A 22,919-nucleotide genomic window follows, 5' to 3' on the forward strand; every position below is an offset into this window, starting at 1 on the left:
GCAATAGCCGCCAACTAACCTGAGCTTACCAGCTTGCCATAGCTTCCCAAAAGAACCTCTTCCTGTCTAACCTGCACCTTTATTGCTTTCCTTTTCTGCCTTCTCATTGGCTCTAAACCCAACCACATGACTTCATTGGCACTGCCTGTCTATATAGACCTCCAGGTCTTTGTGGTTGGTACTGGGATTAAAGGCATGTGCTACCACCACCTGACTTCTGTTTATGGCTGACTATGACCTCTGATCTCCAACCAAGCTTTATTTATTAACATACAAATAAAATATCAGCACAAATAAAATATCACCGCACTTTAGCTCCACCATTTAAAATTCTTAGTGTTAGTTAAGGTAATTTGTGTACATATAAAAATCAATCTATTAATGTGAAATTATCTACCTCAATTATTAACAAAATGAGGAATCAGAAATAAAAAACTAATATAAAAGATATGGACATGTATATTCAAAAGACATAAATCATTATCAACATACATAAACATAGCGTCTTGATTCCAGGCTCAAGAAATTCTTTAGAAAATCATCAAGTTCCAGGATGTACGAATCCTCATGTTTTATATAGATGCTATGTAACGGATGGAGATCTCAAGTGGATAGATGCTTTTCAAAATTTCAAAATCTTAGAAATTTTTAAAATTTGAAAACCATCATAATGTAGGTATAACTACAAGCCATAAACTATTATTAAAGAAAATAGTCTGAATTGAGTGTTGAAAAGTTTGGCATGGAAATGTCTGTAGTATTAACTAGGGAAACTTAGAAATCTTAAAGTGAGAGACATTTCTAAAAATTGAAAAAAAATAAAGTTGAGAAATTAGAAAAAGGTTTTAAGGACTTAAAAATTTTTCAACTTTTCTTTTGATATTTGTATTTTGTATTTATATTTCTTGTTTTCTAATTGCAATTGCATTTTACAAATTATGTTTTCTTTTTCTCTAAATTGTTCATGCATAAAATACTAGTGGTTTCTTAGGGCACAATATTGGCAGTAACGATAGCACTCATAATTTTTCTTTTACTCTGTGACATTGCTGACATTCACTTCATTAATATATATTCCATCATACATATAATGAATAAATTGCTATAGTTACTACTTAATATTTATCTTTTACTTACTTTAGGAGTAAGTAAAAGAAAAGATTTTATTTGGCTTCACTTACGCCTCCATTAACAATTCTTGCTTCTACTTGTACTATTTTCTTCTACCTATGTAACAGGTTGTTCTAAATATTTTTGGGATGGAAGGTCTCAATTTATTGTTTCAGACCACCACATCTCCTTCACTTCTGAAATAAATTTTCACTGGCTATGGACTAGGAGTTTGCGATACTTTAAATATAAAAGAAAACTTCTTGCTTGAATAATTTATTAATTGGGGTAATCTATATAATCCCAGTTTTCCCTACCATAGGTAAAAGTGTTTAAATTTCTACTTTTGAGGCACTAACTCTTATTATTTATTTATTTAAGCTTCACTACTATGGTGGTTTGAGTGAGAAATGCCTACTACAAACACATGTGTTTGAGTTATTGTTCCTCAGTTAGTGGTTCTGTCTGGGGACATTGTGAAACTTTTAGGTATTGGAGCTTTGTTGGAGGAAGTAGGCCACTAGGGGTGGGCTTTGAGATTTTCTAGCTTCAGACTCTCTTCTACTTTATTCTCTCTCTGCGTTTTCATGTTTGTAGTTGATCACTCACCTTCTGCCTCCTGCTCCCATGAAAGCTGCTGTGTGCCATGTCTCAACCACCATGACAGACTCTTATCCTTTTGGAACCATTAGCCAAAATAAACTCATCTATGAATTGCTTTTGGTTATAATATTTTAATACAGCAACAGAAAAACAACGAATGCAAACATCATAAGTGAATGTGAATAAGTAATTTCATCTTCATTTCACTAATTATATTTCTTTGCCTTTTTCCTTCTTCATGTTCTCTAAACTTCTTGTTTCTATGTTAGTGTCTGCTTCTCATGATTCTAGAAGAATGTTGTTGATGTCAAACAGTGTGTAAGAAGGGGGATATTCTGTAATCTGAATATAATAGGCATTTTTATTTGCTTTATATTGTAAAGTTCTCCTGTGTTTTCTATCATCTTTTCTGCCTTTTCACTTCCTTCTTGTTCTAGGTTACTTGTCTTCTTGTTGGGACCAAATACTTGACAGGAAGTAGTTTATGTGAAGTAAGTTTTGTGCCCAACAGTTTGGTGGTACAATATTCTACATTGAGGGAGACATGACCTAGGTGATTGTTATGGGATAATATTGCTGAGACTCCTTACATTATCAGATTAAAAAGCAGATAAATGAGTGCCAGAACTCAGATGGCTTTCTCCTGCAATCCCTTTTATTTAACTTATGGGATGGTGCCACTAATGGGTCTTCACTCCAGGATTAAACCTCACAAGGAATAATTTCACATATTCACCCAAACTGTGTACATTATTAATATTCAATATTATCATACAATAAATTGACAATTGAAATTATCCAATACAGTTTTAATACTTGTCAAGTTAACCATGTGCCTTTTTTACTTTTATTGAAAATTCATATAATATATTCTGATCATTCTTTCCAATCTCCCATCTCCTTCTAGATTGTCTTCCCCTCCCCTCCCATCAAATTCCAAGCCTTCTTTTTCTCTCCAGTTTAGAAACTAAACAGCCAATAAGAAGCACACAAACCAGAATTAAAAAATCCAAACAACAAACAAACAAATCAGAAAACAGTGAAAGAGCACAAGAAAACACATAGACCTATACTGGTGCCAAAAAAAAAAAAAATTGGAAACCATATTATATAAGCAAAAATACCAGCAAGGTTAAAAAAAAGCCCAAATAAATCAATATGAGACCAAAAAAATCAACAAAAACACCACTGAGTTAATTTTCTGTGCATGAGGCCTATTCTTAAATTTGGTTAATATACCCTGTGAGACTCCATTAGAGAAAATTGATTTTTCCTTCATATGAAGTTGTTGATTGGAGATAGCTGATTGATTAGAAGTCTCAGCTTATGCCCATTTCCCCTTTTATTTCTGTCTGACTTGAATCTGAGCAGGTCCTATGCATGTTGTTACAGCCTCGGTACATTTATAAGTGTGTTAGTCCTGCTGTGTTTAAAAGGCCTTCCTTCCTTGGTGTCCTCCATCTCTTCTGGTTCTCAAAATCTTTCCACCACCTCTTCTGCAGAGTTCCCTGAGTCCTGAAGGGAGATATTTGGTGAAAATACCCCATGTAGAACTGAGTGTTCTAAAATCTCTCACTCTCTACATACTGTACAGTTGCCACGTGACTTTAAATCATAACATTTTACTCTTGGCCTCCATGGTAACATGGACACTTGATAATGCAAAATGTATTCTGTCTAATTTCAATCTTCCCCATAATCTTTACAAAGTCTCTTCTTTATAAATCTTTATAAAGTCTCTTCTAAAGAAGACTCAAAGTCAAATTCTAATATAAACCCATATTAAACAGCAAAGAAGTAAATATATAAGATACATAAGGAATGGTTCTTGGTATTATTCTCATTTTGAAGGGGAGGAATGGACCATTGTTTGAAGTGTTAGGTCAGAGCAAGACCTAAAACCAGCAACTCCACGTATGGTGTCTGGAGCTTGTAGTGACATTTGGATTTCAAAAGCCTCCAGCAGACCTGGCTGCCCTTCCATTTCTGCTGTCTCTAGCCTTACTTGGCAGACAAACTACAATGCTGGCATCTCCAACATTCTGAGAACTCTATCACAACTTAGGCTTGACATTTCCAGCCTCTTGAAAAGCTTTGCATAGCTTCCTTACAAGGCATCTGACCGTGCGTGCCATGCATTGCCTGAACTCAGCAGTTTTCTGCAAGCTGGGTGAAAACTCCAATGACTGCATAATTCCTTACATTGTTCACTCCTGAAAAATTAGAACCATGTTGATGGTGATGCTACATTCTGTTGCCAGGTGAAGATATAGACTGTAGTCTGAACCCTTTCTACTATAGATACAGCAATTTTGTTAAACTGTCATGAAAAAAAATGGGAATGCATTCACCTAGGAAGTTGTTTTTGAGTAGGCAACTCATTTAGCAGCATTCTCAATTATTCTTTCAGATTAATCCATATGTACTGGCTGGTTTTTTGTGTCAACTTGACACAAGCTAGAGTCATCAGAGAAGAAGGAGCCTCAGTTGAGGAAATGCCTCCATGAGATTCAGCTGTAAGACATTTTCTCATTTAGTGACCATTGAGGAAGGGCCCAGTCCATGTTGAATGGTGCCATCCATGGACAGGTGGTCCTGGGTTCTATTCGAAGGTGGGCTGAGTGGGCCAGGGAAAGCAAGCCAGTAAGCAGCCCCCCTCCATGGTCTTTGCATCAGTTCTGGACTCCGGGATCATGACCTGTTTGAGTACCTGTCCTGACTTCCTTCAGTGATGAAAAGAAATGCTGAAGTGTAAGCCGATTAAACCCTTTCCCTCCCCAAATTGTTTTTTGGTCATAGTTTGTTTATTTGCAGCAAAGAAACCCTAACTAAAACACCATAGTCTTAAAAATCTGAGCGTCTAGGTAAAGAAGAGGCTCCTAAGAGGAACACTCCTAAGAGGTGGGAGTAGAGGGGAGGGATGGGCAGTGGGAATATGAGGATTTGAGATGGCCCAGTCGGGGGAGAGATGGGTAGGGAGAGCAATGGAAGAGATATCTTGACAGTGAACCATTAAGGGGGTTAGGGAGAAATCTGGAGCTAGGGAAATCCCCAGGAACTCACAAGGAGATCTCCAGTTAAGACTCAGCAATGGTGGAGAGGGTGCTTGAACTAGCCTTCCCTTGCACTCAGATTGGTGTCTGCCCTAATTGTCATCATAGAACCTACATCTAGTGACTGAAGGAAGCAGATGCAGAGACCCACAGCCAAGCACTTGGCCAAGTTCCTAGAATTCAGTTGAAGGGAGGGAAGAGGGATTAAAAGAGCAGTGTGTGTGTGTGTGTGTGTGTGTGTGTGTGTGTGTGTGTGTGTGTTCAGGATCATGATGGGAAAAAACACAAAGATAGCTGACCCAAGCTAGTGGGAGCTTACAGACTCTGGACTGACAGCTGGGGAGCCTGCATGGGATGGCACTAGGCCCTCTAAATGTGAGTGACAGTTGCGTGGTTTGATGTGTTTGTGGGTTCTCTGGCAATGGGACCAAGATTTATCCAGGGTACATGAACTGGCTATTTAGAGCCCATTCTCTATGGTACAATGCCTTACTCAGCCATGATGCAGAGGGGAAGGGCTTGGTCTGGCCCCAACTTGGTAAGCCAGCCTGTGTTGACTATCCAAGGGAGGCCTTATCCCTTATGAAGAGGAGATGAAGGTGGGATGAGGGAGGGGAGGGGGAAATGGGAGAAAGGGAGTGAGGGGAACAGGGGTTGGTATGTAAAATGAAAGAATAAATTTAAATAAAAAAAATTCTGAAATTCCGCTAAATGATGTGTTGCTCACATGGTAGTATTTCCCAATGCAGTGTGAGTTTGCTCCATAATCATGGTGTTGCTAGAGTTTTCCTGCCTGGCCCACAGTCAGGACAAATCTCTCTCACCCGCCAGTCCCAAGCCGCTCAAACCCGATCAAGTAAACACAGAGACTTATATTGGTTACAAACTGTATGGCCGTGGCAGGCTTCTTGCTAACTGTTCTTCCAGCTTAAATTAATCCATTTCTATTAATCTATACCTTGCCACGTGGCTTGTGGCTTACCAGTACTTTACATCTTCCTTATCCTGATGGCAGCTGGCAGTGTCTCCCCGACTCAGCTTCTTGTTCTCTCAATTTTCCTCTCTGTTAGTCCCGCCTATACTTCCTGCCTGGCCACTGCCAATCAGTGATTTATTCATTGACCAATCAGCAACACATTTGACATACAGACCATCCCACAGCACCTCCCCTTTTCTTTTCTTAAAAAGGAAGGTTTTAACCTTTACACATCTCCAAAGTCAACTTGGTATATTTGGGAATTTGGGCGTAGCTTCTCTTACTACTTCCTGCTGGAGGGGGGCGCTGTATCATCTGGGGAAACAAAGAAAATTTTAGGATCATGGAGTAGTCCGTGAGGCTGTATCATCTGAGCCAGTTGCCTTGAAACGGTTCTGGATGTTGGATCATCTGGGCCATGGTGTCATCGGAGACCTTTCAGGTGGTCTTGGCTGGTCAATCCTGATGTGTCTTAATCTGGAACAAATCCATAGCCTCTTGCTTTCTGTGGAAACAAAAGAGACTCTTTTCCAAAGCAACATATCCTTACATCCAAATTTTGAAGTCAAAGTATCTTTAAAATATACATACTGGTTTAACTCAGCTTCCTTTATAATCAAATATCTCTCTGTAGTTAAGAATCCCAAAGACAACACAATCCAGACTCTGTGTGTAATAGTCATCTCTACGTGGCTTATTTTTTATATTAATTTTACTGTCTCTTTAAAGACTTTATTTTTTAAAACCATGTATTTGTTTCTATACTGTATATATCACCTTTTTTGTCTCTTTCAAGCCTACGTATATTTTACACACATTTTAAACTATTACATCTGAATCTTATTGTGAATCTGTTGCTTTAAGCTGCAGCAGCTGTGGCTGCTGGCTCCGCCCACCTCAGCTTCCCAACATGGCGGCGGTACTGTAGTTTTCCGCCAGCTCTGGGAGCTATCGTGGGTCTATGCTTTTATCCAAGCAGCATGTAGCCCAGAAACCTCTTTTGTTTTGTACTAGCAAAGGCTAAATCCACAATGTAGCTTAATGTGCCACTTGCAGAGGCCTCATTCCCGCCATACTGCAGGTCGAGCGCGCTAGGAACCCGCCAGTAGCTCAAACCGGCAGCTGCCGCTCATTTGAGAGAAACAATTAGGAACTGTTTTTAGCTCCGTTTTAGAATCTTTTTTCTCAGTTTTTAGGTGGAAACTCTTGCCACCACGTTGGACGCCATTTGTTGCTAGAGTTTTCCTGCCTGGCCCACAGTCAGGACAAATCTCTCTCACCCGCCAGTCCCAAGCCGCTCAAACCCGATCAAGTAAACACAGAGACTTATATTGGTTACAAACTGTATGGCCGTGGCAGGCTTCTTGCTAACTGTTCTTCCAGCTTAAATTAATCCATTTCTATTAATCTATACCTTGCCACGTGGCTTGTGGCTTACCAGTACTTTACATCTTCCTTATCCTGATGGCGGCTGGCAGTGTCTCCCCGACTCAGCTTCTTGTTCTCTCAATTTTCCTCTCTGTTAGTCCCGCCTATACTTCCTGCCTGGCCACTGCCAATCAGTGATTTATTCATTGACCAATCAGCAACACATTTGACATACAGACCATCCCACAGCATCATGGTAATTTCTTTAGTAACCATGGGTGATTGCTTTGTATTCTCTTTCTCCAAAGTGTGATGATATTTTATTTGTGATGAAATGTGATATTTTATTTGTATGTTAATAAATAGAGTTGCCTGGAGATCAGAGGTCAAATAACCATTAAGCAGAAGTCTGGCTGTGGTAGCACCCTTCCTTAATCTGATCACATGGCAGGCAGAGTCTCTGCATGGTCAAGGACATAGCCAAAGTGTGGTGACACGAGCCTTTAATCCCAGTACCAACCATAGAGACCTGGAGGTCTGTATAGACAGGCAGTGATTAGGAAGTCATGTGGCTGAGCTTAGAGCCAATGAGAAAGCAGAACAGAAAGGCAAAAAAAAACCCCATAAGTCAGCCAGGAAGAAGGTCTCTCTGGGGAAGTGACAGTGGCAAGGTGGTAAGATAAGGTAGTCATGGCTCTCTGATCTCTGGCTATTACCTCTGTATTTGGCTCTGTGTTTTTTATTAACTAAGACTGTTTAGAATTTTGTCTACACCAAAGATTTAAAATTTGTAGTTTTCTGCATACTAAATTTAACATTTTCCATTTGTTTTTGCTTTCTTATCACTTACTTCTCTCTTTTACTACTAATCTGGAAAACAACAGTGAAGTTAATCATGCCTCAAAGTCAATACTATATTGTCTTGAAATAATGTTTGCCAAAACTTACATTGATATTGCAATTTTAAAAATTAACATATTAATGCAGTTTATTGTGGCATTTTCATAAATATTTTTTACTTTGTGCTGCTCCTTTCCAATTTCAGTCCTCAGCCTTCCAGAAAACTCTCATTGGTCTCTTTCCTCTTCCCAATAGTTCCATGTCTGCTTTCAAATCAAATACATTCTTACATTTTCCTTCTCCCATGAGTCCCATTTACAGTTTCAAGAACTATGTGTACAATCCCTATATATAAAGTTAAATTCTAGGATCCACATACAAGAGAAACACATTTGACATTTTGAGTCTGCCTTATTTTGTTTATTATAATAATTTCTTCACTTCTCATGAAAATATCATGAAGTGTCTTGTTTAAATTACTTTCATATATTCATAAAATGACAACTTGGTTATATCAAATTCAAATCCATTTTTAACAGATTCTAGAGGTTATTTTTTTTATTTATTCTTCTCTCATATAATATATCCCAACCACAGCTACCCCTATCATCTCCCCACCTCCCCTCTCCCCAAAGCCCTACCCGACTCCTGCCTACTCCTTTGTACTCCATGAAAGTGCAGGCCTATCAGGGACATCAACCAAATACTATACAACAAGATACAACAAGGCCAGGCACAAACCCTCACATCAAGGCTGAACAAGGCAACACGGTAGGAAGAAAATGGTCCCCCAAACAGGCAAAAGATCACAGACATTCCCACTGTCAGGAATCCCCCCAAAACACCAAACCAACAAACATAACATACAAAGAGGACCTAGCATGATCCATGCAGGGCTCATGATTGCCACTTCAGTCTCTGCGAGTCCCCATGAGATCTGCTTAGTTGATTCCTTAGGCTATGCTCTCTTGGTGTCTTTGACCATTCTGGCTTAAAGATTTTTCTAAAAATACTTTCTACCTTACCTAATTCCATTTAATTTGGGGGGGAATAAGCTGTTTTCCTACCCTAATAGTAAATTCTTGTTTATGCTTTCTTTTTGATCTTAAAATGAAATCTTAGGAAATTCAGAATTTATCTTTCTAGCTTATTTAAAGAGTTACATATAAAAGTATTGTTCTATATAGGAATGATTCAAATATGCTTGATTCCATGTAATATGAATATTTTAGAAGAAAGAGTAAATGAGATCCTGAGAGACTTTTAATTTTATCTCTAACATAAAATGTTTAGAGAGATCATTTCATTCAGTTAAAATTAAGTTGAAGAAACTGAAAATCAAAAAACTGTCAGTCAGACATTTTCAGAAACAGATGATACTAGTAGTATATTTATGATCTGCTCGATAGGAACAGAAATTTCTGAAACTATAATTGATGAAGTCATTTAGATGTTTTATACATACAGCAGAAAATTAGAAAATCTTAAGGAACACTTCACTAGAACACTGCTATAGTTTGCTTCTTCCATGTCCCCAAAAGCTTACATTTTATGGCCTTAGCTGAAACTTGACACTTTTGTAGTTTACATTATTACATGGTACATTATTTGCTTTTCAGTTGCTGTGATAAAACATTATGAGGAAAGCAACTTACAGAAAAGAGTTTATTTGGACTTGTGGTAACAGAGGGATAAGAGTCCATCATAGCTGAGAAACAGAGGAGTGAATTGTAGCCATGAAGTCAGGAGCAGGAAGCTGAGAGATCACAATTTTACCACAAGCAGAAGTGGGAAAAGTGAGTTCGAAGTAGGGTAAATCTAAATACTCTCACAGCCCACCACAAATGAGGGACTTATATCCACAGAAGGGTCACACATCCTAAACTTCCCCAAAGAACACCACCAAATGGCTTCCAAGTGTGGAGATGTCTGAGACTATGGGCATATTTCTTATTCAAACTACCATATTCCACTCCATGATCCCTATAGGATCTATAGGCTCATAGACATACCATAATGAAAAATATATTTAATTCAATTTTAAATGTTCTTATAAGATAAGTTTTGGATCCCTGGTTATTGGGTATCCTCTGCCATTGATGTAATAAGCTAACGAAGCCAAATTGATAAATCTAGGTTTAATGAACAGAGCAAAGCAACTCCTGGTTGGCTTTTGGAAAGTCAGGGGAGGAATCAGGAGAGCACATGGCAGGTATGGTGACCAGGTCTTAAGTAACCTGTAGACATGGTCTTGAGCAGCCCCAAGGAGGGGTTGACTCTTGGCAGGCATTATTAGGGGCAGGGTCTGGGGAGAGAGAGGTGGGGCTTCCACCTAATCACTATAATCTTTCAGAGTTTCAATATTTTTTAAAAATTCAAAATGTCTTTTGAGACTCAAGAAAATCACTTAACTGTAATCACCCATAAAATAAATGTATATAACATGCTTATAACATATCATGGTATAGAATCTACATTATTATTCACAAATAGAGGAATTTGGGTATAGTTAAAAATATATTGGATGTAAACAACTGTAGAAAGAACCCAGCAGAACAAATACTGAGTCATGGAGCTCCATGTCAGTTGTCAAAGGCATTAAGTAGTGTTGCCTTTTTGTCTTTGCTGCCTGCATCATCTCTCTCTTGGGCTGCATTCACCCCTGGATGCAGTTCTTGGTAAAAGCCTCATCACTATGTCATTTCCAACACCTTGTGGTCTCAACAAGAATCCAGGCTTCACTTTACAGGTTTACACAATGGCCTTTCCAGGCCTTCATGAAAGGATCCCCTTGCCATGGAAGCCTGGCTGTTGGTTAAACTGCGTGCTGCTTGTGGCTGGCTGCTACCCGCAGCAGCCATGCCAGCGGAGGAGAGTGCTGGAGTCACAAGCCATAGTTACCTTTTTAGAGCTTTATTGGGGGGGGGGGAGAGGTAGAGAGAGAGAGAGAGAGAGAAGAGAAGAAGGAGGTCCAGATGGATGGAAGGAGCAGAAAGGAAAGAGAGGGACGTACAGAGGGCCCACCCGCTTTTTAGGCTGGGACGCCGTTGCAGGCTGATGACATAATTAAGGACAGAATCCTTACACTGGCCTCAGTGTCTATCTGAAAGATGGGGAAACAATCTAGGACCCCTTCATGCCTCTAACAAGTACCACATGGAAGGCATTGGCAATTCCAGCTTGGAATGAATCTCTTTCTCCTTGTAAATCTTTTCCTTTTAGTAGTGGAAGTTTAACAGGGCGTGGTCTGCCCCTGAGGATCTCTCTTCTTTTATTCCAATGCAAAGCAGGACTCTCCTTAATGGCAGTAATCTCCTTAACAATTTAGCCTCTCTTCCAGAAAATACCTTGGTGGATGTAAAAGTAAACTTAATAGTGTTCTTTTTCTCTCTAAACTGCATTTTGTATATCAGATACACTTGGTCTTTTTCATTATAAACTTGCATAAACACCCATTACAAATATGCCACAGATTCAATATTATGTTTTCTTGAAGTTTCCCCCACCAAAGAATTTTGCTCATTGCTTTAAATATAGCCTCAGAGAATACATTAAGATGAGGGCAGAGGCATATTCTTTCCAAAATATCACAGGAATGGCCTCTAGGCAGGTGCTTGTTAAAGTCATTGTTTTCCTCTGAGACCTATTGAGTCAGGCCTCTAAAATCTGCTTTGCTTTCCACACCACTGTCTTCTAGAATCATATTAGGAAGGCCTATTGCATTGTGCTTACAGTATTCAACCACTTTTCTATCCCAAACTTCTGAAGCCTCTGCCACTCCTCCAAAAATCAGCATAGTCAAGTTTATACAGCAATACCCCACTCTTGGTACCAGCTTCTATTTTAGTTTTATTTCTATTGCTGTGGTAAAATACCATGACTATCTTAGTCACTGTACTATTGCTGTGAAGAAACACCATGAACAAGGCAACTCTTATCAAAGAAAGCATGTAGCACAAATCTTAAAAGATCTTATTAATAAAATCAAACCTAGAGCAAGGTATTGGGGTGAATGCTAGAAGATCAGAAAAGCAGAACAAGCCACAGCTACCTCACCTTGCCAGTTCCTCAGCTGATCCTGTTTCCTCAGACTGGAAGCTCCTGTGTCCTTGTCCAAATCGATCCCAGCTGACTGCTGCTCGAAAGCCTAAAAGCTTAACCAGCCTAGTTCCTGGTTTTCACGCCTTATATACCTTTCTGCTTACTGCCCTCACTTCCTGGGATTAAAGGCTCACTTCTTGGGATTAAAGGCATGAGTCACCATGCCTGGCTGTTTCCAGTGTGGTTTTAAACTCACAGAGATCGGATGGATCCCTGCCTCCCAAGTGATAGGATTAAAGGTGTGTGCACCAATATGGTGATATTTTATTGGTACTGAAATGTGATTTTATTTGTATGTTAATAAATAAAGTTGCCTGGGGGTCAGAGCTAATAGCAAGGCATAGCAGAAGCCAGGTGGTAGTGGCACACACCTTTAATCTAGATCACATGACAGACAGATCTCTGTGTGTTCAAGGATACAGCCAGCATGGAGACACACACCTTTAATCTCAATACCAACAATAGAAGACCTGGAGGTCTGTATAGACAGGCAGTGATGAGGAGGTCATGTGGTTGGGTTTACAACCAATGAGAAGGCAGAATAGAAAGTCAGTAAAAAGACAGATACAGAGGAAGTAGGTCTCTTTCTGAGGGGAAGGACGATAGCAGCAGTGAAGGGTAAGAAAGGTGATTTTAAGTCTCAGCTCTCAGCTACTGCTCTGACCTTTTGGGCTTTTAACTCTTTGGCTTTGGCTCTGTGTTTCTTATTTAATAAGACGGTTACATCTACACACCACCATTTTCTGGCCTCTATATCTAGTGGCTATTCTGTTCTCTGACCCCAGATAAGTTTATTAGGGTACACAATATTTTGGGGAACCCAATACCACCACAAAAGCATTTAACTGGAGGCGTGATTACAGTTTTAGAAGTTTAGTGCATTGTCATCATAGTTGGTACTATTACAGCAGTCAGGCAGGCACTGTAGGTGTAGTGGAATGCACTATATCAGGTATAGAGGCAAAGAGATTGAGCTTGATGTAGGCTTTTGAAATTTCAAAGCCCACCCTCAGTGACCCACTACCTTCAACAAGAACATACCTGCTTTAACAAGGACACACCTCCTAATTCCTAATTCTCAGATAGTGCCACTCTTTGATGAATATACATTCAATTATATGAGCCTATGGGGGCTATTCTTATTCAACCAACCACAATGAAGGCACACATATAAAAAACTTTATATATGGGCTTACTGTTCCAGAGGAATAAAAGTTCATTATACAGAGGGAACATGTCAACAAATGCAGACCTGATGTCAGGATTAGGAAGCTGAGAGATCACATCTTTTAAGGAAGGCAAAAATCAAAGTGAGGGAACTGGAAGTAGGGTGAAGCTATCTACTCTCAAAACATGTCTCCAGTGATATACTGCCTCCAGCAAGGCCACGCGGCTAAACTTCCCCCAAACATGGCACCAACTGGGGAAAAAGTGTTCAAATGACATTTCACATTCTATTCACCACAAGTAGAACTAATGAGTTGTTTTTATGACTTAAAGGGAATGTCTACAATGTGGATATTTTGACCTTGTTTCTTTATCTCTTTTTAATTTCCTGACCACTTAGAGGTAAATTATGATAATTTAAAAATGGCAGGTGGTGGCTTTGGTGGGTTGGAGCCAAGTGGCACTGTGGAAAGTCATGCACATCATGATGAAAGCACTCAAGTAGAGGATTTTACTAAGGGAAGGGAAGAAGGCATGCAAAATGCGCCTCTAGAGATAAGAGAAGAGAGGAGAGAAGAATAGATGGGGAAAGTGGAAGAGAGGAGGTGCAGATACATCCTCTTGAGAAGAGAGAGAGAAGGTAGGCAGGGCCCTGCTTTTTAAGGGAGTCAGCACATGTGCACAGGGACCACATAGCAATGAGCATATGGCATTGTCAGGACCCTGAGCAGGCCAAAGTACTGCCTGTGTACTGGCAAGATTCCCAAGGGGCCAGCCAGGTAATTCTTATATGCTCACATATGTGATAGTTTTCTGTCCTGTACTCCTGTCATAATGGACTGTCTCATGACAGGCCTAACAGCAATTAAACCAATTAACTATAGAGTGAAACCTTCAAATTGTAAGCCAAAATAAACAGTTCTCAATTTAAAGTTGAATATTGCTGAGTTTCCCAAGCATTTTGTCATAGTGACAGAAAACTGGCTAATACCACCCCCACACTAATACATTATTTATATAGCAGAGTCCTAGCCTATGAACAAGGATAATATATGAGAAATATTCCCTTATGCCTTTGGCTAGCAATGGGAAGAACAGAAGTTTAATTATTTTTAAGGAGAATAGAGCCTTCTACCCAGAAAATGTTTAGTCCCCATAGGAAAATACATCTTTAAGGACTTATCTCAGCTGAAGTAGGAGTTTTGATCCAAATTCAGTCCATTTCCAATTGTAGCCAAGAGTCGAAAAGGTTCAATGAATCAAATTGAGATTACTTCAGCTAGAAAAGAAAGTCAGGTACAGGAAGAAGAAAAAGCTACATTGTTGGAGAAACCCTTTTGATAGCATATTTCTGGGACAATAGATCCACTAAAGAACTAAAGTTCAATCAAGAGGTTATAGAACTCTAAATTTTGCTGTGACTTACCACAATAACTAAATGCACCCATATAATAACAGTGCATAAAAACCTGAAGAGCTGCTAAGAGCAGGTTTTCTCTGAAACCCAGTACTTAGGAAAGCAAAACATACTGTGGAGAAAAAAGCAATAGAATCAGAGAGTAGCAACTTTGCTTTGTAGACATAAAACATTTTGTGCTATAATAATACAATAAGTTCATACTACAGATCGGTATGTAATCTGTCTCATGTTTCAACTGCTCTATGAAGGTAGAGGTGCATCTGGTGAGTGCCTTTATGCTATGTCAGAAGGAAGGTGAAGAGGAAGGTAGAAATGGAGAATAAGAGTGTGTGGAAGAAATACCATGGGCAAGAGAGAACAGAGACAAGTATAAGAGTGCTACACTTGTCTTTTAACCACTGGAATAATAATTTTAACCCACTCATGATGACAGAACTTCTATGATTTAATTACTCCAAAACAGCACTCTTGTGTTTGCTATTTATTTATTTGTTTGTTTGTTTGTTTTTGCACCCCAACCAAAGTTTCCCTTCCCTGCCCTCTTCCTAGTTCCTCCCTCCACCTCTTCTTCCCCTACCTTCATCTCCTCCTCCTCCACTGGTTCTCTTCAGATATAGGCAGGCATCCCATGGGTATCAGCCAGCCATAGTGTATCAAGTTACACTGAGACTAGACACCTCCTTTTCTATTAGGGCTGGATAAGGAAATCCAGTATGAGGGATGGGTCCCCAAAGCAGGCAACAGAATCAGGAACATGCTCTCACTATTAGGAGTTGAGAGAGAGAGAGAGAGAGAGAGAGAGAGAGAGAGAGAGAGAGAGAGAGAGAGAGCGAGCCTAGGCCAGTCCCTTGCAGGCTCCCTAGTTGTTGGTTTAGTTTCTGTGAGCCCCCATGAGCCCAGGTTAGTCAGTTTTGTGGATTTTTTTTGTGTGATGCCCTTGACAATATTGAGCCCTATAATCCTTCCTCCCCGTCTTCCACAAGATTCCTGGCATTCAGCCTAATGTTTGACTGTGGGTCTCTGAATCTTTTTCTGCCAGTTGCCGAGTGAAGCCTCTCTGATGACAGTTGGGCTAGGCACCAGTCTATGGGTACAGCAGAGTATCATTAGGAATCATTTCATTGATTTTTTTCTTTGCCATTCTTCTTTGATTCTATCCTAGGTCTCTGAGGTATCCCATCTCTGGAACCTGGCACACAAGGGAGCTCCTTCTCAGTGTATTGGTCTCCAGTTGTGGCAGTCATTTGTTGGTCACTCCCACAATTTCAGTGGCATGTTTACCCCAGCACATCTTGTAGACAGAACAAATTGTGTATCAACATGTTTGTGGCTAGGTTGGTGTCCCTGTTCCTCCACTGGAAGTCTTGCTAGGTTATAGGAGATGACTGATTCAGTCTCCATATCCCCTATTTCAATGAGTCTTTTTTTTTTTTTTTTTTTTTTTTTGGTTTTTCGAGACAGGATTTCTCTGTGTAGCTTTGTGCCTTTCCTGGAACTAACTCTGTAGCCCAGGCTGGCCTCGAACTCACAAAGATCCACCTGCCTCTGCCTCCCGAGTGCTGGGATTAAAGGCGTGCGCCACCACCGCCCGGCCTTCAATGAGTCTTAACTAGGGGTCACCCTCATAGTTTCCTGGGAGTTTTTTATGGTTGTAGATGTCTAGCTCATGGCAGAGATGCCTGCAGTTTCCAGTTATCTCTCCCAGTACTCTCTCCCTCCATCATTCCCTCAACTGATCCACCTCCTATTCCCATCCACATTCCAAATTGTAGGTTCCTCCCCCCATTCACTGCCAATTTCCATTTTATTTCTCCTTCACATTAAGATTCATGCACCCCCCCCCCCGAGCCTTTATTGTTATTTAGATTATCTGGGTTGGTGGGTTGTAGCATGGTTATCCTTTACTTACAGCTAATATTCACTGATGAGTGAATATCGACCATGTTTGTCTTTCTGAATCTGAGTTAGGTCACTCAGGATGCTCTTTTCTAGTTCAATTCATTTGCCTGCAAATTTCATGATGTCATTGTTTTTAACAGCTGACTAGTACCACAATGTGTAAATATACATTTTCTTTATCCATTGTTTGGTTAAGGGATATCTAGGTTGTTTCCAGTTTCTGGCCACTATGAATAAAACTGACATGAACATAGTTGTGCATGTGTCCTTGTGGTATGGTGGAGTGCCCTTTGGGTTTATGCCCAAAAGTGGTATAGCTGGTTCTTGAAGTAGATCAATTGCCAGTTTTCTGAGGAACTGCCGTATTGATTTCCAAAGTGGCTGTACAAGTTTGCAGTCCTACCAGCAATGGAGGAGTGTTCTGTTTGTTCCACATTCTCTCCAGCATAAGATGCCACCTGTGTTTTTGATCTTAGCCATTCTGACAGGTGTAAGGTGGAATCTCAAAGTCATTATGATTTGCATTTCCCTGATGTCTAAGGATGTTGAACATTTCTTTAAATGTTTCTTAGCTATTTGAGATTTCTGTGGGTGATAAGTTTGTTTTAACTTACTCACAAAATATATAGTTTTAATGTTTATAAGACATGGCTGCAAATCTTTAAAAAAAACTTTAGTTCTTAGTTTAATGATGAGTCCGTGCCGGGTGGTGGGGGCGGGGGAATTGGGCCCAGTCAGAGCGGAGCCTGCATCCCGACCGGGTGCGGGTCAGCGTCCGGCCCCGGCAGGACTCCAGCTGGCGCTTCGAGCCCGCCACGCGCCTTGCAATCACTCGGGTCTCCAGAGAGCCTGTGGGGGTCGGAGCCGGGGCAGGCTGCGCGGTGCGCGGAGGGGAAGGGGACCGGGTTCGAGTGGGAGCTGACCCGGCTGCGGAGCTTAGAGTCACGCAGGGACCGCCCCCTCATGTGTCTCCACTCCCCTCGTGCCACTCCCCACTGCCCCCGAGGTGCAGCGCCGCGAATCCTAAAGGGCCGGGCCTGACCAAGGCCCTGCTGTGAGTTCTTAGCCGGTGAAAGTGAAAGAAGCACCACTCGCCTCAGTTTACCCTCCAGTTTTTTAATGTACTTCTCGTCCCCTACCCGAAACCCCGGGCTTGCTTCCCGCGCCAGTATCTGGCGGATGGCAGGGACTTAATGTCGCCCGCTGCCCAGCTTGGCCGCAACCTAATCGCCCCTGGCTGGGCCCTGGCCCCTTGGCTTGACTTTGCACAGCAGGCCTTGGGCAAAGGGCAGTGGAGCCCCCACCCGACCCGGGTGTGTTCACTCTCTTCCTGTTAAGCCCCTTCTTTTTGCTTTTGGGGGACAGAGAGAAAAGAGGGTCGGGAGATGGCAGCTCCCGAGGCCTGGCGACTGAGTGGAGGATCTTCATTGGCCCTAAGCCTCTCTGTTTGGCCCACTCTCTGCTCCAGGTGGCTATCAGATGACCTCCAAGTCACTTGCACGCCAGAGGGAGGTGGTTGGGAGAGCAGTTCGCAGGTGTTTTCTTAGTCCGCATTGGTTTGTACTCCACCGACCCACTCTGCTGGGAGCTTGAGTGGGAAGGTAGCCCAAGTCTCCCGACTTGAGGGAGCCAAATTGAAGAGGGACCTAGTGATTCATCTGGGAAGAACTAAGGGCTTTGTCAAACCCTGTGCAGAATTAAGTGAGGGGGTAAAAAAATTAAGTGCAAGAAGGACTCCCCTTTCTTCTCTAGTTGGTACCCTTGTCCCCCACCCCCACCTTGTCCATGCAATGCCAGCCGCCACCTGCTGGGACTATCTCCAGTTACAGTCTGAAGGCTGGAAAGAGGTCTGGGACCTGTCGCTATGGGGGACATGAAGACCCCTGATTTTGATGACCTCCTTGCTGCTTTTGACATCCCTGACATTGATGCAAATGAAGCCATTCACTCTGGGCCAGAAGAAAACGAGGGACCAGGAGGCTAAGGGAAGCCAGAACCCAGTGTCGGAGGTGATTCTGAAGACAGGACAGCAACAGTAACTATTAAGGATGACCCTGAGAGTCCAGCCGAGGCCTCTGAACATGGCCTTCCACAACTGCCGGATACTTCCACAGTCAGTGTTATTGTCAAGAACACAGTGTGTCAGAGCAGTCTGAGACCCTGACTGGGGATTCAGGAGAAGAGACCAAGGCTGGGGGTGTAACTAAGGAAGGACCTGTGGGATCTTGTTTGATACAAAATGGATTTGGGGGTCCTGAGCCATCCCTCTCAGAAACCCCCCATTCTCCAGCTCCTGCCAATGGAGATGCCTGGAAAGAAAAAAACTATAGAAGGCAAAACACCCTTGGACCTGTTTGCTCATTTTGGGTCTGAACCCGGGGAGCACCCAGATCCCCTACCTCCTGAACCTTCCTCACCTCGAGATGGTGACATGACCTCACCTCCTTTCTCCACTCCTTTTGAGCTGGCTCCAGAAAATGGCTCAACCCTGCTGCCTCCTAGTTCTCCCCTGCCAGAAGGGGCCTTGAAACAGGAAAGCTGCAGCCCCCTCCATTCCCAGGGCCAAACTCAGAGAAGCTCAGGTTCCAGCCCTGAGGCAGCAGGTGTCCCTGCCAGTGCCTCACCTCCCCAGGTGGCTGGAATGTCCTTCAAGCAGTCTCCAGGACACCAGAGCCCTCCTGCTTCCCCTGAAAAGGCATCCAGCTGTAAACCTCTGAAGGAAGAAGATGAGGCAACAGTGGACAAGTCTCCCCCAAGAAGTCCCCAGAGCCCCTCTAGTGGAGCTGAGGCGGCAGACGAGGACAGCAATGATTCCCCTACCTCCTCCAGCTCTTCTAGGCCCTTCAAGGTGCGGATCAAGACTATTAAAACGTCCTGTGGGAATATCACAAGAACTGTCACCCGGGTTCCCTCAGAACCTGATCCCCCTGCCCCTTTGGCTGAGGGAGCCTTCCTGGCTGTGGCTAGCTTCCTGAAACTGTCTCCTGTAACTCCAACCCCTGAGGGTCCAAAGGTGGTGAGTGTCCAATTGGGTGATGGTACAAGGCTGAAAGGTACAGTGTTGCCTGTGGCTACCATCCAGAATGCTAGTACTGCCATGTTAATGGCAGCTAGTGTTGCCCGCAAAGCTGTGGTTCTACCAGGGGGGAGTGCCACCAGCCCTAAAACTATGGCTAAGAGTGTGTTAGGTCTGATACCCCAAACTCTGCCCAAGGCTGAGGTGCGGACAGGGTTAGGCCTTGGGGGACAGAAGGTAGATGGTGCCTCAGTGGTGATGGTCCAGCCTTCTAAGCCTGTTACTGCACCAGGCACAGCAGGTGACTCAGTGATCTCTCGGACCCAGTCCAGCCTGGTAGAAGCCTTCAACAAGATCCTCAACAGCAAGAATCTGCTGCCTGCTTATAGACCGAACCTGAGTCCACCAGCTGAGGCTGGCCTGGCCCTGCCTCCAACAGGCTACCGTTGCCTTGAGTGTGGGGATGCCTTCTCCCTGGAGAAGAGCCTGGCACGGCACTCTGATCGTAGAAGCATGCGTATAGAGGTCACCTGTAACCACTGTGCCCGTCGCCTGGTCTTCTTCAACAAGTGTAGCCTACTCCTGCATGCCCGTGAGCACAAGGACAAGGGGCTTGTCATGCAGTGCTCGCATTTGGTCATGAGGCCTGTAGCCCTTGACCAGATGGTGGGGCAGCCGAACATCACTCCCCTGCTGCCTGTGGCTGTCCCACCTGTTCCTGGACCTCTGGCCTTGCCTGTTTTGGGCAAGGGGGAGGGGGCTGTCACCTCCTCTACTCTTATTACAGTTGCCACTGAAGCCCCTGTGCTGCCACTCCCGACAGAACCCTCCCCCCGCCCCCGCCTCTGTTTACACGTGCTTCCGCTGTCTGGAGTGCAAGGAGCAGTGCCTGGACAAGGCCGGCATGGCAGCCCACTTCCAGCAGCTGGGCCCTCCTGCGCTTGGGTCTGCCAGCAACCTGTGCCCATCCTGCCCCATGATGCTCCCCAATCGTTGCAGCTTCAGTGCCCGCCAGCGCGCACACATAAGAACCGCCCCCCCCCCCCCCCCCGTCTGTCCTGAGTGTGGGGGCAACTTTCTACAAGCCAATTTCCAGACCCACCTTCGAGAGGCCTGTCTGCACTTCTCGCGCCGTGTGGGATACAGGCTGATCTATAAGTGTGCCATGTGTGACACCGTCTTCACTCACAAACCGCTTCTCTCCTCACACTGCGACCAGCACCTGCTGTCCCAGCGTGTCAGCGTCTTTAAGTGTCCATCTTGTCCTCTGCTTTTTGCCCAGAAAAGGACCATGCTGGAACATCTCAAGAACACTCACCAGTCTGGACGCTTGGGGGAGGAGGCAGTTGGGAAAGGGGCTGGAGGTGTCCTTCTGACCCCCAAGACTGAGGAGCTAGCTGTGTCTTGTGCAGAGGCAGCCCCTGCTACTGAGGAATCCTCCTCATCCTCCAAAGAGGAGCTGCCCAGCTCCCCTGAGCCTCCCTGCCCAACCAAAGGACCCTGAGGGGACCTGGGAAGCAAAGGCATCAAAGGTGGGGGTGGGGGGCCTGGGGGCTAGACCTGTGGCCTTTGTCATTCGTGGTTTCCTGAGCGGGATGAGTATGTGACCCACATGAAGAAGGAGCATGGCAAGTCAGTGAAAAAGTTCCCCTGTCGCCTGTGTGAGCGCTCCTTCTGCTCTGCCCCAAGCCTGAGGAGCCATGTCAGGGTCAACCATGAGGGAATCAAGAGAGTTTACCCATGCAGGTATTGCACAGAGGGAAAGCGCACCTTCAGTAGCCGCCTGATCCTGGAGAAGCATGTCCGGCATGGCTTGCCCCTTGGGACCAGTTCCCTTCTGGCAGAGGAGGCACCCTGGTGCGAGGCTCTGGTGGCAGAGCCCAGGGTCCAGGACAGAAATGCCGCCAGTCTTCTGACTCATGCAGTGAGGAGCCTGACAGTACAACACCGCCAGCCAAGTCCCTGAGAGGTGGCCCTGGGTCAGGAGGCCACGGGCCTCTGCGCTACAGGAGCAGTGGCTCAGCCGAACAGAGCATTGTGCTGGGGCTGAGGGTGGATGGAGGCAGGCAGCAGTGCCTCCACTGTGGCTTGTGCTTTGCTTCCCCGGCTCTTCACCGGTTCATTAGTCACAAGAAGAGACGGGCTGGGGGTGAAGCCAGTGCCCTGGGGATGGGGGATGGGGAGGAAGAGGCTCCTCCATTTCGCTCTGACCCAGAGGGTGGAGATTCACCTTTGCCTGCTTCTGGAGGCCCTCTGACTTGTAAGGTCTGTGGCAAGAGCTGTGATAGCCCTCTGAATCTCAAGACCCATTTCCTTAGGCATGGTATGGCATTCATCAGGGCCCCGCAGGGAGGCTGTGGGGACAGCTAGGTCCCAGGCTTAGCACTGGCTAGTCCTCTTCCCTGGAACTTGGGTTTCACTGCTGCTGTCACCTCCCTGAGCTGGGAAGTATAACATTTATTTTGTTTGATTCTTCTCTTTCTGCCCGAGGGGAAAGCTTTTGAGAATTCTAGTAACTTGCACCCCCCTCTCTCTTGAGTTTGGTCCCTGGGTCCTACTTAAGTGGGCTCTCCTTTCTTCTTTCTGAATCCAACACTAATATTCCTGCTGCAGACCTCCTGGTGTGGGGGGCAGGACCTTGGGAAGCCTGCTAGACACAGGCACAGCGGAGACTGAAGGATGGACAGGGTCTAGCTTCTACCCCTCTGCTAGATTTCCTCTGTGCCAGGTTCTGCCCTAGTATCCCCCCCTCTTAACACTCATCGGCACTAACGTCCCGCCCCATCCCTGCAGTGCCTTCCATTGGTCTTTTCCCCCAGAAATCTAGGGGTGGGGGTTGGTGGGGATGAGTCCTGTCAAATGGGGTCCAGGGAGAGGAGAAGACAGGCTCTCAGGAATCCTTTATTCTTGTAGTCATAATACTAACAGTGGGAGGAACGAGGGAGAAAACCAGACCATTAAAACTGCTTGTGGTTTAATCCCCCCCCCAAAAAAAGAAGTAGAATGCATTTCAGCCAAGTTATTTGCCAATTTGTAACAAGTATGTCCTTTTATTATAGTTTCCAATATCTTGTTTCACATTTTTAACAGAGGTTTCATCATAAATTGTTTCATCATCAATATCTTAATCAAAATTCTCTCCTTAATCATTTCATTATTTTGTAAGAAAACGAGCTTTTCCTAAAATTTATTTTTCCCCTTAATATTTACCTTAGCTGACCTATATGTACTGATCACATTCATAAAAATACAAGTTTCATTCATAATTCACTTCAAAACTAGGACACATCCTTCTACATTTTCAGGCATATGTTGCTGTAAAATTGTTCATGTATTGGTATTAATCTTCTGCATTACTAAGTTTTA

The 22,919-nt window shown here is 43.6% G+C and overlaps 2 pseudogenes; one reads left to right on the top strand and one right to left on the bottom strand.

The window, feature by feature from the left end:
* Positions 1–17,965, bottom strand: part of LOC128116966 (serine/threonine-protein kinase tousled-like 1) — a 157,098-nt pseudogene extending 139,133 nt beyond the window's left edge.
* Positions 17,966–18,294: 329 nt separating this feature from the next.
* Positions 18,295–21,924, top strand: LOC128115308 (zinc finger protein 687-like; annotated as a pseudogene).
* Positions 21,925–22,919: the final 995 nt, after the last annotated feature.

The sequence above is a fragment of the Peromyscus californicus genome, unplaced genomic scaffold (assembly GCF_007827085.1).
Source record: "Peromyscus californicus insignis strain IS unplaced genomic scaffold, ASM782708v3 Scaffold_10__1_contigs__length_136768540, whole genome shotgun sequence".
In the NCBI taxonomy this organism is placed as follows: Eukaryota; Metazoa; Chordata; class Mammalia; order Rodentia; family Cricetidae; genus Peromyscus; species Peromyscus californicus.